Genomic DNA, 12,100 nt, shown 5'->3' on the forward strand with positions numbered 1-12,100 from the left:
AGAAGTACATGGCAACACTGCTTAGCTCAAAGAGTTTACAACCAATTATAAATAAACAGATGAAATGTATTCATGAGAAAATCCCAGCATCAGGCATGTTTTGCTACTATTTGCCACTTATCATAGACAAAGAGAAAGCAATCCCTATTTCACTATGGGCTGAAGTGATTGCGAATGGAGACTTCTTTGGGGAGATAGCAGTTACCTTGTGTTTCGGGAGATTCAGCCGAGAAGAATAATATCCCTGTGACACAGGTAGTTGTGGAAGGGGATGGTGTGTGTGTGGTGTGTAGAGGACATGCTCAAAGTGCTGCAGGAAGAATGTGCAGAGCAGGTCGGAGGACAAGTGAGATGGTGGGCAGATTGGGGTGAGGAACCAAAACAAGGAAACAAACTGTAGCCTGCGGACCAATCTGTAAGTTGAAAGGAAGTATGAAATTGTGGTTGTAGGTCTGAATGAACCCCACTGCTTCATCTGACACTTCAGAGCACAGGTACTTTAATATTTCAATCTTGCTTTTTTTCCCCCCTAAATGAATATAATTTTTACACAGGTTAACTGAACCAGGAACTTTACAATGTTTGGGACAAAAGCTTTATATTTTTTATCTCCCCATTGTTCATTACCAAGGTGTCTATCAATATAAAATCAGAATGTGGGGCTTCCCTGGTGGCGCAGCGGTTGAGAGTCTGCCTGCTGATGCAGGGGACACGGGTTCGTGCCCCGGTCTGGGAAGATCCCACATGCCGCAGAGTGGCTGGGCCCGTGAGCCATGGCCGCTGAGCCTGCGCGTCCGGATCCTGTGCTCCACAGTGAGAGAGGCCACAACAGTGAGAGGCCCGCGTACTGCAAAAAAAAAAAAAAGAAAATCAGAATGTGTATTTGGTCAGTGTTCTTCTAAAGGCGAAGAATGAAGGAACTCAACCCTAGAAGAATATCCTCTAATTACTATTGCACTATTTTGATCTTAAGCTTTGAAGTAAATGGCTTCTCTTTTGTTCATTTATGGATTTCGTCTTTGAAAGTTTTTGTGTTCCCATATATCACGATTTTGCACACATCTTGCCAGATCTCTCTACTTGATTGCTATTATAAATTTTACCTTCTTTTCTTACATGGTTAAGCTAATTTTTTGAGTTAAAACACATGAATAAGTAATAAATAATTACATTATTGATCTCTTCTAGATGTCTTTGCTGGATATGAAACTGCCATTTCCTAAACTTTGCATATTTGTATAGTAAAAAATTAGCTCTAGCTTTACTGAGCTTGTATTAAAACTTTTTGTGATGACATTCCCCCGTCTTCTTTCCTTAAATGCCTTTCCTATAATTTAATGAAAAAAGGACAAAAGTAGAATGGAGGGAAGATATTTAAGAATGGCAATGGGGAGGATAAGAAAAATGCTCTTTAAATACAGTGACTATGAGAGATTAACTTTTTCAAGCACAACCATACTTATAACAGTTATTGTTTTTTGCTGCTTTTTAAAACATAGGATATAATTTCTCCTTGAAATGATTCTTAAGGCTATTAAGTAATTATAGGTGCCCTTATCATTAAGCCATTTTAAAGGCTTATCACACTGGTTAAGTCTAGTGAGCAAACTGGTTTGTGAGCCCATGTGTTGTCTGGTTTCTTCCAAATGTGATTGGAATTCAGTAACACTCAGTTTGGAAGTCCTATAGAACAATTCCATGATGTTATTTACCATTACAGGTATTTACCATTACAAGGCCTTTCTTAGCAACTGATTTTGCTTATGCAGCTAATGTCGTTAGGGGCCTCAATGCATGATTATAATATCTTTAAGTCCAGAGTACTTGAGGTTTGTAAGAATGCCACGGTTGTCTTCATGTTAGTAGCTTTAGCCCAGGTACGACAATGGAAGAGAAGAGGAATTACCATGAATTAGGGTCCACTGATAAACCGGACATTTTCACATTTTATGGTCTATGTAGTCCTTACAAAGTCATATTGTCATCCCTCCTTTGAGATGAAGACTCTGAGACTCAGAGAGGTTAAGTCACCTACCCAAGGACACACAGGTAGTCAGTGGCAGAGCAGAGGTTGACCTTAGGTGAGTCTAACTGTGAGGACTACCATCTTTCCAGGGGGACCTGTTGCCTCTGCCTGAATAGAAGGAATTTCTTTTTATAAGAAAGAAGTATGTAATGCAGAGATGGGTTTGGGCATCTGGTCAACCTGTAAACAAGGCTTGAGAGAAGCTGAGGTCCAGAATCTTTCCCTTCTCTTCTCCTCCTCCATGTGTGGCCACCTCCAGGTCTATCCTTTTCCTTCACCTAAGCCCTGGTCTCTGGGGAGGATTAACATGCTAGTGAATAGCCAAGGTAAATTCCTTAGGCAACAAATACCCACGAGAAAATTGATAATTCCAAGACAGCAAACACCAGTTTGTTTTTGAAGGTACTGAGCCTTGGCAGAAAAATGTCAGTTTGCACAGCATGCTATAGGAAAACGTCTTTCTGGGCAAAATAAAAACAAAAGCAAAATTTAAAACTATAAAACCGGGCATCTGTATAGACCTACGTGGGGGGATGCGGAAAAAGACACCCCTGACTGTTGAAGAAAGTAGGAGAAGACCAGGCAGGGCAATAAAGTGAGGCCAGATGAAGCCGGGCCCTGTGTGTAACTGCTCTACCCCTAAAGGCCACCAGGAGGGGCAGGATGGGCAGTGGTTTAGGAATGAGATTGCCTTGTTTGAATCACAGCTTCCCCACTTCCATCATTTCACGTGAAGACAACTGTGTCTCAGTTCTTCCACCTGTGACGTGGGAACAACAATGGCATCTCCCTGTGCAGAACTGTACTACGGGAGTATAGTACATATTGGGTTGGCCAAAAAGTTCGTGCGGCTTTTTTCCATAAGGCGGTATGGAAAATCCCAAACGAACTTTTTGGGCAACCCAATACTTGGAATGAGACCTGTGACATAGAAAGCACTATGGGTCGATTGGCTCTCAAACATGCTATTGAATTGCCTTCTCATATAATCAGTCAATGAAACCCTGAAAGATACAATATCTCATTGTGACCCTACATGTGAAAAAAATTACCCCCCAAAATGCCTTTCTAGACCCCCTAGCAATGATTTTTGCTTCCCGCTCACTACTCTGATGAATTCTTCAATGGGCAAGCTAGAATGGAAATTGACATTATATATTTGTTTGCAGTACCCACCGTCACACGTGGTCCAGCGTCTGTGGCTTACCAAAATACTGGTGGATTGTTGGTTCACCCTTCCTCTTCCGACAGTTCTTTCAATATTAGTGCTTTAATGGTGCAGTCTGTGAAGACAAATACAATTCAGCGTATTTCTCTCTCCTCCCTCACTGTCTCTCCCTCCCCGCTATAAATCGTTATCTCTTCACTGGATAAACAACATCTGAATTCCCCGGTGCCCAACAGCTCAAAGGTTGTCTCATCCAGCTCTGAATCTGGAGTCTGGTGTCTGAATGGCCAGCAAGATTTATTTTCCCTAGTGGTGGGAGCCGATCTATTTTCCCAAGGCAAACCCCCATTCAACACAGGAATAAATACCCGGAGCGGAATCATTTGCATAAAATAAGGGAATCCCATCAATAAACCCCATCTATTTTGTTATCAGAGAGCTGGCCCCGTGCTAGCCCTGCCCATCAGCAGACGGCCCTTCTGACCTTTCTGACTTCACCTCACAAGCAGCCTAGCTACTCCAATCAATGTCGTGGCTTCACACCCAGGAGCTTTGATGCCCTTACGCACTGGACTTGGGATAAGGAGGCCTCATTAGAGGCCCTGCCTCCACCAGCTTGAGCTTCCTGCTTGCTTCTTATTGTTTTGTTCACACTTGGCAGGCAGGGTGGTTTCAGGAGAGCATAAGGAAAGCTGGGTTTACATCTTGGCTTTGCTGATTTGGGGCGGTGACAATGTGAGCAAAAGTTTTAACACATTTGAGCTTCAGTTCATGAATCTGTAAAATGAAGGTAAATAACTATTTATCTGATAGCATTTTGTGAGGCAATGGAAGTTGTGTTTAGCATAATACCTGCCACCTAGCAGGTGCTGGTCGAATGTTTCCTACCTTGTTTTTCTCCTTCCTGTCCTCCTTTTCCCCTCCCTTCCTTCTTTTTTGTCCTCCCTCCCTTCTCTTTCTTCCTCACATACAATTTTCAGTTTGCCTGGGGCTTCTTGTGTGCTTTTAAGTGATAGCTTGTGGGGTAATCGTCACTTTCAGGGCCTGAGATATGGCTCCTGAAGCCTGTACACCAACCTAAGCCTGGCCCAGCAGCTTTCAGCCTCCCTTCCCAGCCACGGGGCCCTCCCCAGCAGAGTGTCATTCGCCCCGGTCTCTAGGTCTGGTCTTTCTCCCAAACTTAATGATCAATTTACCTCACCCCTAAGACTACTCTTATCTCTTCAGCGAAGTTGCCAGCAAACAGTGAAGTTCGGTCTGTTCAGTAGATGCTCAAAAAAATGCTTGATAAATTGGACGTACGATAGCCAAGCTACAGGAGCTCATGGAGTATGAGATACAGATTCTGGGCACCAGGTGTTTTGGAATCATGTTCATTGACTATATCAAGAAGCCTGGTTTCTGGAAAGACAGCTTTGTGTCAGGTTAAGGCTCTAGAATCATATTGTCTCTTCTTGGTGTCCTGCGACAAATTTCTTAATCTCTCCAACTTGAATTTTCCCATCTGCTAAGAGGTGACAGTAAGGTGGTTTGTGAGTAAATAAGAAATGGCCTCCAAAACACTTAGCGGAGTGGGTTGCATCGTAGGAGAAACAAACAATGGCTAGTCCTGAGATAGTTTGAAAAACACCTGTTATGGGCTGAATTGTGCCCCCCAAATGTATATATTGAAGTCTTAATCCCTTCTACCTCAGATGGTGACTGCAGTTAGGTATAGAGTTTTTAAAGAGGTGATTAAGTTAAAATGAGGCAATTAGAGTGAGCCCTAATCCAGTATGACTTGTGTCCTTATAAGAAGAGGAGATTAGAACACAGATACCTAGAGAGAAAACACCATGGGAAGGCACAGGGAGAAGACAGCCATCTGCAAGCCAAGGAGAGGGGGCGTCTCAGAAGAAACCAACGCTGCCGACAGCTTGATCTTGGACTTTTAGCTTGCAGAACTGTGCGAAGATAAATTTCTATTATTTAAGCCCCCCAGTCTGTGGTATGTCGTTACAGCATCCCTAGTGCCACCCCATGACAGGACTGTTTCCCCCCAGCCTTGTGATCCTGAGGAGAACCCCATACTCAGCCTGGACTCCATCAATGATGATGTGATTGAATTTAACAGACTGAATGTTTTGTTCTGCCCTTTCCTCCTGGGTTTTCACTCCCAGTGAGTTACATCCCCAAGCCATAGGCTGGGCATGTTTCAGACCAACTTCCTGCTTTGTATGTGGAAGCCCCTTTTGAGCAACTTTTAAACAGCAGTATCTTAATCCACTTGCTGTTTGCCTTGATTTGCCCCTTTATTTCCTGATGAACCAAGGGACCTGAGCTTTGATTGTGTTTTCAACCATTTGGCCATCTGCCTTGTGTGAGTTTTCTGGTTTGCCAGAAATGTGGACCTGAGTGCTCCGTCTGTGTTCTTGGACTCTGACCTACTGCCCATCTGACCTAGGTTTGTCTTGTGGGCCCTGAGTACTTTCCAAGCTTCAGTGGCTCCAGTGCCTCTATAATTGAGGAATGGGAAGAGCGTGGACATTCTAACATTAATCTGGGTGGCGGGTGTAGCTAGTATAGCTGTGTCATGCTACCCATGGACACATGAGGAAATTGAGGCCCATTCAGAGCCAGCGCCTGCAAAGTGATGCATCACACATTTGGTTTGTTTCTCTGTAGCACCAAGACCTTCCTCTTCCTGCAGAGAACCTTTCACTTTGCCTTCCTGGCTCTGACCCTTGACTTTTCTATGACCTCCACAACCTGCCAGATCATTCTAATAATTGTTCCGCATTCCCAAAACATAGTTACTTGCTTTGTGTCCATGTCCCATCATAGGCCTTTACATGGCTCCATAAAGATCAGCTATAGTCTAAGGAATCTCTGACCTTGAAGACTATACCTCAGAGTGTGGATAAAGAAGGGCAGCAGGAGCTGACCAACTCTGGAAAGGAATTCAAACAGATTTGCTTTGCTATTCTTCGGACACTGAGCTTCTCAAACCTGCCTCTAGTAGTAAGATTATCAGGATACATACTAAAGCTCTATAAATGGCAGAGAGGAATTTATGTCACGAGATCTAAAAATTCCTAGGTGACCCTGTTCTATGATGACTATGCCATGTGTCTTGTGTGAGATCAGATTTCTTTATAGACGCAGCACAGTCAGTGCATGAAAGTGGTTCATAAGAGGAAGGCAAGGAGTTAGAATGTGAGCACTTGAAATCAATCTGGAGGCAGACTAGATCCAGGAAAAGCAGACTAGATCCAGGAAAATATCTAGGAGTCAGTGGGAAAGTCAGAATGGGGAACCACTTGGGCGGTCCAACATAGGAACAGGCATAGCAAAAGGAAGTGTATGATTTAGACACATTGTTTTATGGACTTTCTGGGAAGTCATGAATTGTTTCTTGTCTCAGTAATCCTTTTTTAAAAAAATAATAGTTTGGACCAGTTGCTCTCTAAATTCTATTCTGTTTCTCCAACACTAATCTGTTTTATTTGTTAAGTGCCAGTGTCAGAGCACATTAGCAGTACAGCTAACAAGATATAAGATACCAGCAATATTAAGTATTTGACATCTGAAACCAAATTCTTTTCTAGAAAAAAAATTCTTTTTGTGTGGTTTTTGCTAAGGCTAGAGCAGGCCAAAATCCAGGTGTAAAGGCTGGTCTTGGAAAATAGACCTTTGAGAGCAGAAAGTGACCCATGGGTACTCATTTCACATCTCTAGTAACTTGTGAGCTATTTGGCCTCATGGCAGTGGGTCAGCAGTGACTTTGAGGCTTTGGCACTGAATTTGACTTTGTCAAACTATGAATAAAGGCTCCAGGAGAATTTCAAAATACATGATGGAGGACTTCCCTGGTGGCTTAGCGGTTAAGAATCCGCCTGGCAAGGCAGGAGACGCGGGTTTGAGCCCTGGTCCAGGAGGATCCAACACGCTGTGGAGCAACTAAGCCCATGCGCCACAACTACTGAGCCTGCACTCTAAAGCCCACGAGCCACAACTACTGAGCCCACGCACCACATCTACTGAATCCCGTGCACTCTAGCGCCTGTGCTCTGCAACAAAAGAAGCCACCGCAATGAGAAGCCCACACACCACAACAAAGAGTAGCCCCCACTCACCGCAACTAGAGAAAGCCCGCATGCAGCAATGAAGACCCAACTGAGACAAAAAAAAATAATAAAAAAATAGATGAGGGCTACACATGGAGTTTTCTGCCCATAGAATGACACAGTGGAGGGGCTGACTATATGGGAAACAAATAAAATCTCTCTGAACCAGTACAGTGAAGTGTGATCACACAACAAACTGTGAACCATCAGTTCAGGGCGAACTAGTTAGAACCTCCCAGGTCACTCTCACTGCCCTGTGTTTACTGGAGAGATTCTTCTTTCTAGGTCACCCTCCTCAATCCTCGCAGTTGCTTCAAAATCTAAGTTAGAACACTGGGCAAGACAAAAGTGGGTTGTCACCTATACCCTCAATATAATATTCCCAGCACTTTTCAACTTCGACTGTGTGTTGAATCAGATTTATGCTGTCTTTCTCAGGAGCAGGTACATAATTTGTGGAGCCCAAGGCAAAATGAAAATACAATGTTCCTGGTTCAAAAGTGAAGGAATTCAAGATGATGCCAGCACAGGATTAATCCAAGCACAGGTCTCTTTTAAGCACTGGGGTCCGTGCAGTTGTACAGGCTGGATGTCTATGGAGTCAACACTCATCCTGTCTTCCAGTCTTCTGTTCCTGGAAAGAAGCCTGTTCACGTAGGGTGCTGGTTTTCATCTCTGAGCTGTTGGACAAATGCACTCAAGCAACTTACGTACACCATTCTTTCTCTTGTACTGCCTTGTTGGGAACCACAGACAATTTTACTGAAGTGAGGAAAAGCCAGCAGAACAAATTTGACAATGTTTTCTGGCTCACATTTTCCATGGAGAGGCACCCTCAGGGTGCCAAGATCTTCCTACATATTCTGACTCTAAACCAGGGGTTCTTAATGAGGGATGAACATCAGGATTACTTGAGATGATTCTTCAAAATATACTTCTCAGGGATTCTAAATCTGTCAACGCAATCCACATAGGGTATTGAAAAGGCTTCTGAGCAAAATATTGGTAAAGAACTACTTGAAAATGATTCCGTTTATTTGGTATTTTTGAGGCATATATGCATATATATCCATGTATTCCCCCTACCCCCTTGATGTTAGAATCTGTTGAAGCTGACAGTTTTTTGTTTTTTTTTCAGAGTGCCTTATCCTTCACTTTGGCTTATAGATTCTGGGTGGTGATGATTATCCACTTTGACTCAGAGCAAACTTATTTGTGACTGGCTTTAGTGGAGGCCAAAAACTAATTATTGCAACCAACCAAGAAAAAAATAAAAGAAACGAGGAAATGCCACAAGTATTGGCAATATTTACTGCAGCATATGGCTAATGTGTAAAGAGGTAACAGAACGATGTATCTCAGGGGATCATTGAAAAGGAAAATTACTTAAATTAACTTCTCAGGCAAACCAAATTATGCATCATGCACCCTCCTGTAATGCTATACAAAGTCAATGTTTGTGAAGAGTAGAACCGGGGGCTATCAATCAAGCCTTTCATAGGAATGGTTGTGTCTGCAGGGATTTTTTTTTTTCTCCTTTGCATTTCTGGCTTTTAGATGAATGAAGAATTTTTTCTCAGCAAATTATTAATTACTTCTTCTTGCCTATCGAATTGAGTTCACTGTAGTTCTGTAGGAGTCAATGGTATTCAAACTGCAGCTTTTGATGAAGTAATCGGCTGCTTCTGGGGCCTCTTTCAGCTGCCCTGGGCGTGCTTCACATGTAAACGACTGCCAAATGGATTCTTTCGACATTCCAGCCAATTAAAATACATTTAAAGTGCAGCTGGTGTAGAGGCAAGCCGGGCGATTGTGCAGAGAACTTCAGGGCAGAGAGACAGAAAACAAACTTTGGGGAACCCAGCTCGGGCAGCCCAGCCAGGGATAGCGGGGCAGTGGAGAAAGTCCCTTAAAGAGGCTATCTTTAGCTCCTGTCAGCAGCAAAGATGACACTTTGAGCACCACCTTAAAAGACACAAAAGAGGGAAGTATGTTTGTTAGGGTGTCAGTTTTCTCCCCTTGCCTCTTGAAACTCTGTGTTGGCTGGTTGCCCAACGTGGTGCTGCATACACAGAACACAGCGGTGTTTGTTAAACCCGGGCTGGGGAAGCCAGTGATTAAAACTCTTGAAGGAAGATTGGAAAACCCCAGGAACTCTCCTCAGTAGCCTTAGAACATTGACCGAATGAAACAGAAAGCACTGAGTGGGCTAAAGTGAAAACGTTCACCGTCCCTGTCTGCTATGCCTTTTCGGTAAGGACAGAATTTTCTTTTCTCTGTCTTTTTTTGTTTTTTCTCTAATGTTTCTGTCGGTGTGGAGGCGAGAGAGAGCTTCCAATATGCTAAGTGAGTGCTCTGCTTCAGACCTCTGATTTGCAGAGTGTAGGGTTTGCCTGTGATTTTTCTGGAGGGCTCGAGGGCATTGCAATGTGTAAATAGACACAGGGCATCACCCAGCATGCACGTGGAGTCTGCCAGTGTTTTTCCAGAATTCAGAAGGATACAGTTTTCAAGGTTTGCCTCTGCTGCTCTGTCTCTGTGTTTGCTGCCTGCGTCCAAGTGTCCTGAGGTTGATTACAAATACAGTAGATTCCTCCTTTGAACCAACAGGTGTGCTGTACATGCTTGTTTCGTTTTTAGTTTTATCATCAATGCTGTCAGGTCCATTCTGCCGCCAGCCCCTCACCTATGCATGCAAAAAGTGTTTTCTTCCTCCTGGGTTAATATTCAGTCAGACACAAGCATTCTGTTTTACTCAAGCAAATCCCAAATGTTTGGAAATGCCTTGCTTTATCTTGACTCTCTTGGAGAAGCTGCTAACTTGGGAATTTGTTGTGAATCACTCTTGTCTTATAGTGGAAGGAGGCAGCTGCAGTTGCCCTGTCTCTGTGGTTCTGCAAGCTCGGTAAATACCCAGCTCTGTGGGTTGGACTCCGAGGCCCATCTTCAATTCCTGAATGTTCAGGAAGAGCATGGCTGAGCAGGGGTATTGATTCCTACCCATCATTTGTGTGTCAATGAAAGACACACAAAGTTGCTGACTGTTTCTGATCTTAGCTTGTCACGGTCGGCCCTTTTTGGCTTCAGATTTGTTCATTGCCAACAAAGAATCTTGCACATTTCACGGTGAAGGATCGCGTTGCAGTGTCCTGAACTCGGTTCAGTGCTCTTTATTAATTTTTAATGTGCCAGTAGCTCTGAGGCTTTGCCAAGCTGAGACTTTCCAAAACTCTTTGGGCTACCTACTGCCAAGGTAAACGGTGGTAGGTCCAGAAGGGATATTTTAAGGAGACTTGCAAGAGCAAAGTTTTACCTGTTAAGTTTGTCGTGAGTCAACGAAAGAAATCTTAAATAAAAGAGATTTCAGAAAGAGCTGCCTCAGCTATGCCCTCCGTGTGAGAGACCTGCTGTGGGGTTCTGTGTCCTCACACACACAGTGGTCTGTGTCCCGTGTGCAGAGAGGATAAGGCGTTCTACTGTATTGGTGTTAAGGTGGGTTTATGAAGTAGGTGCTCTATGAATGGAGACATGTGAATACAGAAGGCCTTCCTGCCCGTGGCAGTGTCTGAGCCCAGAGGCAAACGAGCCTACACGTGCGGTGGCTGCGTGTCCAATACAACCATTTCAGACACACCAAGTGAGCTGGCCATGGACAGTGTTCACAGGAGTCCCTGTGGACAGATATGTAACTTTTTACAGAAGAAAAATGGCGTGGTATACCTCAGAAAAGTGGGCCCTGGAGGTGACCTCAGGACTCAGATGACAATGGAAACCTACTTGTGATGGACCAGGTCCTGGAGAATGGCAGACTGTAGCCTCTTAGGGCTGTCAGTTGCTCACCAGCCTACTGCAAGGTCAGTGGTGTCATCATCATTCCTCGGGGATGCAGGTAAGAGTCAAATGGACCCTGCCTGTAAACACAAGTCCTGTAGGCAGAGACTTCATCTGTCAGGTGGCTGTGAGGAGAGCACTGAATTAGAGAGGAGCTTCAAGGTTCTTTCTGATTTAGAGTCAATGAGGTGAAGACTTTACACACACATAGGCAGTGATAAGAATGGGGCAAGAATGAAGGAAGCCCTCAATTAAGTGGGTTTTGTTGCCTTTAGAGTCAAGCCCAGTCTCCTTCCTGTGGCCTAGAACAGGGTTGACAAATGAGGCATCGCAGGCTAAATCTGATCACCACAATTTTTTATAAATAAAGTTTTATTGGAATGCAGCCGTACCTCTTTGCTGACAGATGGTCCACAGCTGCTTTTGTGCTTTCACAACAGAGCTGAGTAGTTGCCACAGAGACCCTATGGTTCTGCAAAGCCTGAAACATTTAATATCTGGAGCTTTACAGAAACAGTGTGAAAGGCTACACATGGGAAACAATGCTTCTGAAACTATCTCACAGATCGGATTTTTTTTTTTTTTTAATTTCCAGTCTGGTTTGGACTGATAGGTTTATTAAATGTGATAAAAAAACATTGCTTGAATGTTGGGGTAATACCAAATTGCCACAACATTTCTAAACATTTACACTTAAGTTTGGTACTTATCATGGATCCTTAGCCGTTTGCAGACCGGTGCCAGGCCATGGACCACACTTTGAGAAGCTGTCATCCCTGCTAAATTTTCTAGTCTCGCCTTGTGCCATTTGTCCCAAATCTCCAATCATGCTACTGTTCTTTCTGAGGATTGGATGCATTAAATTCTTTTCCACATTTGGGCCAGTACTACTGCTGTTTGCTGGACCTGGAACTTTCTACATCTTTTCTTAGCTCCTTCTTTCCATGAGGGCTCTGCTTTGGTTCACTT

General features: G+C 43.7%; 1 protein-coding gene across 1 annotated transcript in view; it reads left to right on the plus strand.

The window, feature by feature from the left end:
- Positions 1 to 9,439: 9,439 nt before the first annotated feature.
- Positions 9,440 to 12,100, plus strand: part of NCKAP5 (NCK associated protein 5) — a 1,056,997-nt gene continuing 1,054,336 nt past the window's right edge. Inside the window, exon 1 of the mRNA XM_070046011.1 lies at positions 9,440 to 9,553. The gene's annotated coding sequence lies outside the window, so the exon portion shown is untranslated. The remainder of the gene's footprint in view (positions 9,554 to 12,100) is intronic.

Source organism: Globicephala melas, chromosome 7 (assembly GCF_963455315.2).
Source record: "Globicephala melas chromosome 7, mGloMel1.2, whole genome shotgun sequence".
NCBI classification, from domain to species: domain Eukaryota; kingdom Metazoa; phylum Chordata; class Mammalia; order Artiodactyla; family Delphinidae; genus Globicephala; species Globicephala melas.